The sequence below is a fragment of the Arachis hypogaea genome, chromosome 19, assembly GCF_003086295.3.
Source record: "Arachis hypogaea cultivar Tifrunner chromosome 19, arahy.Tifrunner.gnm2.J5K5, whole genome shotgun sequence".
Lineage (NCBI taxonomy): Eukaryota > Viridiplantae > Streptophyta > Magnoliopsida > Fabales > Fabaceae > Arachis > Arachis hypogaea.
Window position 1 is genome coordinate 34,783,443 of NC_092054.1, and position 4,369 is coordinate 34,787,811.

Here is a 4,369-nt window from a genome sequence, read left to right on the forward strand (position 1 = left end):
CACCACATTAAAATAATTAAACTAGTTTCAAGGATGAATTCGAAACCATGTACTTCTTGTTCTTTTGTTTTTAGAACAGTTTTCAATTAAGAGAGGTGATGGATTCATAGGACATTCATAGCTTTAAGACATGGACACTTAAACACTAATGATCATATAGTAAAGACACAAACATAAATGAACATAAAGCATAGTAAACGAAAAATAGAAAAATAAGAACAAGGAGATTAAGGAACGGGCCCACCTTAGTGAGGGTGGCGTCTTCCTCTTCTTGAAGAACCAATGGTTTTCTTGAGCTCCTCTATGTCTCTTTCTTGTCTTTGTTGCTCCTCCCTTAGTTGCTCCAATAGTTATGGGGAGGAGAATGTATCCCTTGAGGCATCTCAGGGATTTCTTGATGAGGGAATTCCTCATGCTCTTGTTGAGGTCCATGAGTGGGCTCTCTTGATGTGCAGTCAAATGTTCTACTACAGATCCAGTGAGGACAAGGACTTAGCATCCCTGCTCCAATTAGGCGTGTAAAACGCCCTTAGAGTGCATGTCTGGCGTTAAACGCCAGCTTGCTGCTTGTTTCTGGCGTTTAACGCCACTTCCTTGCTCTGTTCTGGCATTAAATGCCAGTCTGGTGCTTGTTTCTGGCGTTTAACGCCAGCTTGATACTTCTTTCTGGCGTTAAATGCTAGTTTGCTGCTTCTTACTGGCGTTTAAACGCCAGTAAGTTCTTCCTCCAGGGTGAGCTGTTTTTAATGCTGTTTTTCATTCTGTTTTTGATTTTTCAGTAGTTTTTGTGACTTCACATGATCATCAACCTAAAAAAATAAAATAGAAATGGAAAATAATTAAATATAGTTAAATAACATTGGGTTGCCTCCCAACAAGCGCTTCTCTAATGTCAATAGCTTGACAGTGAGCTCTCATGGAGCTTCACAGATATTCAGAGCATTGTTGGGACCTCCCAACACCAAAATTAGAGTTTGAATGTGGGGGTTCAACACTAAACTTAGAGTTTGGTTGTGGCCTCCCAACACCAAACTTAAAGTTTGAATGTGGGGGCTTTGGTTGACTCTGCAGTGAGAGAAGCTTTTCATGCTTACTCTCCATGGTTACAGAAGGAGATCCTTGAGTTTTAAACACAAGGTTGTCCTCATTTAGTTGCAGGACCAACTCTCCTCTGTCCACATCAATCACAACTTTTGCTGTGGCTAGGAAGGGTCTTCCAAGGATGATGGATTCATCCTCATCCTTCCCAGTGTCTAGGATTATAAAATCAGCAAGGATGTAAAGGCCTTCAACCTTTACTAACACGTCCTCTACTAGTCTATAAGCCTGTTTCATGGATTTGTCTACCATTTCTAATGAGAATTTGGCAGCTTGTACCTCAAAGATTCCCAGTTTCTCCATTATAGAGAGTGACATTAAGTTTATTCCTGACCCCAGGTCACACAGAGCCTTCTCAAAGGTCATGGTGCCTATGTTACAGGGTATTAAGAATTTACCAGGATCCTGTTTCTTTTGAGGTAGAGTTTGTTGAACCAAGGCATTTAGTTCCTTGATGAGCAATGGAGGTTCATCCTTCCAAGTCTCATTGCCAAATAATTTGGCATTCAGCTTCATGATTGCTCCTAAATATTGAGCAACTTGCTCTTCAGCAATGTCTTCATCTTCTTCAGAAGATGAATAGTCATCAGAGCTCATGAATGGTAAAAGGAGGTTCAATAGAATCTCTATGGTCTCTAGATGAGCCTCAGATTCCTTTGGTTCCTCAAAGGGAAACTCCTTATTGGTCACTGAACGTCCCAGGAGGTCTTCCTCACTAGGATTCACGTCCTCCTCCTCCTCTCTGGGTTCGGCCACACCAAGGAAGGTAATGGCCTTGCACTCTCTTTTTGGATTCTCTTCTGTATTGCTTGAGAGAGTACTAGGAGGAGTTTCAGTGACTCTTTTACTCAGCTGGCCCACTTGTGCCTCCAAATTTCTAATGGAGGACCTTGTTTTATTCATAAAACTTAAAGTGGCCTTAGATAGATCAGAGACTATATTTGCTAAGCTAGATGAATTTTGCTCAGAATTCTCTGTCTGTTGCTGAGAGGATGATGGAAAAGGCTTGCTATTGCTAAACCTGTTTCTTCCACCATTATTAAAGCCTTGTTGAGGCTTTTATTGATCCTTCCATGAGAAATTTGGGTGATTTCTCCATGAGGGATTATAGGTGTTTTCATAGGGTTCACCCATGTAATTCACCTCTGCTATTGCAGGGTTCTCAGGATCATAAGCTTCTTCTTCAGAAGATGCCTCTTTAGTACTGTTGGATGCAGCTTGCAATCCATTCAGACTCTGAGAAATTATATTGACTTGCTGAGTCAATATTTTGTTCTGAGCCAATATGGCATTCAGAGCATCAATTTCAAGAACTCCCTTCCTCTGAGGCGTCCCATTACTCACAGGATTCCTTTCAGAAGTGTACATGAACTGGTTATTTGCAACCATGTCAATGAGTTCCTGAGCTTCTGCAGGCATTTTCTTTAGGTGAATGGATCCACCTGCAGAATGGTCCAACAACATCTTAGATAATTCAGACAGACCATCATAGAATATATCCAGGATGGTCCATTCTGAAAGCATGTCAGAAGGACACTTTTTGGTCAGTTACTTGTATCTCTCCCAAGCTTCATAGAGGGATTCACCTTCTTTCTGTTTGAAGGTTTGAACATCCACTCTAAGCTTGCTAAGCTTTTGAGGAGGAAAGAACTTGGCTAAGAAAGCCGTGACCAGCTTATCCCAAGAGTTCAGGCTATCTTTAGGTTGAGAGTCCAACCATATTCTAGCTCTGTCTCTTACAGCAAACGGGAAAAGCATAAGCCTGTAGACCTCGGAGTCAACCCCATTGGTCTTAATAGTATCACAGATCTGCAAGAATTCAGTTAAGAACTGAAAATGATCTTCTGATGGAAGTCCTTGAAACTTGTAGTTCTGTTGCATCAGAGAAACTAATTGAGGCTTTAGCTCAAAATTGTTTGCTCCAATGGCAGGGATTGAGATGCTTCTTCCATGTAAATTGGAATTTGGTGCAGTAAAGTCACCAAGTATCTTCCTTGCATTGTTATTATTTTCGGCCATGTCTCCTTCTTTTTCGACAATTTCTGTCAGATTTTCTCCAGAGAGTTGTGCTTTAGCTTTCCTTAGCTTCCTCTTCAGAGTCCTTTCAGGTTCAGGATCAGCTTCAATAAGAATATTCTTATCCTTGTTCCTGCTCATATGAAAAAGAAGAAAACAGAAAAGAAGAGGAATCCTCTATGTCACAGTATAGAGATTCCTTTATGTGAGTAGAAGAAGAAAAAAAATTCGAACACAGAAGGAAGGAGAGGGTTCAAATTTTTAAGAAGAAGAGAAGTGTTAGTAGATAAATAAATAATTAGAAGGAGATGAGAGAGGGAAGAATTCGAAAATAATTGAAAAGAAAAGAAAAATATTTTTGTTTTTAATTTAAAATTAAAATTAAAATTCAAAAATCTAAAAAAAGAAAAATTAAATTAAATTAAAAGTTAAAACAATTAGTTAATTAAAAAGGAATTTTGAAAAAGAGGAAGGTGATTTTCGAAAATTAGAGAGAGAATTAGTTAGGTAGTTTTGAAAAAAAGATATGATTGAAATAGTAAACTTTTAAAATCAAACAAAAAGTCAAGTAGTTAATTGAAAAAGATTTGAAAATCAATTTTTAAAAAGATAAGAAGTTAGAAAAGATTTTGAAATTGATTTTGAAAAAGATGTGATTGAAACTTATTTTGAAAAAGATTTGAAAAAGAAATTTAAAAAGATTTGATTTTGAAACAAAAAGATATGATTTTAAAATTTAAAGATTGAACCTTTCTTAATAGGCAAGTAACAAACTTTAAAATTTTTGAATCAATCACATTAGTTGTTAGTATTGATTTCGAAAATATGAAATGTAAAATAAGAAAAAGATTTTGAACATCAAAATTTAAAATTTTCAAAAATATGAAAGAAAAAATGAAAAAGATTTGATTTTTGAAAAAGATAGTATTTTTAAATTGAAAATTTGATTTGACTCATAAGAAACAACTAAATTTTAAACTTTTTTTGAAAAAGTCAACTCAAATTTTCGAATTTTATGAGAAGAAAAAGGAAAGATATTTTTTTGATTTTTGAATTTTTTATGAGGAGAGAGAAAAACATCAAAAGACTCAATATATGAAAATTTTGGATCAAAACAAATGATGCATGCAAGAACACTTATGAATGTCAAGATGAACACCAAGAACACTTTGAATGTCAAGATGAATACCAAGAACTTATTTTTGAAAATTTTTAAGAAAAGAAAAACATGCAAGACACCAAACTTAAAAATTTT

The 4,369-nt window shown here is 36.2% G+C and overlaps 1 non-coding gene across 1 annotated transcript; it reads left to right on the top strand.

Annotated features, from left to right (window-relative positions):
* The first annotated feature begins 2,616 nt into the window (after positions 1–2,616).
* LOC112780246 (small nucleolar RNA R71) lies at positions 2,617–2,724 on the top strand. The gene has a single exon (XR_003191097.1). It is a non-coding gene; the product is annotated as a small nucleolar RNA R71 (small nucleolar RNA).
* The last annotated feature ends 1,645 nt before the right edge of the window (positions 2,725–4,369 follow it).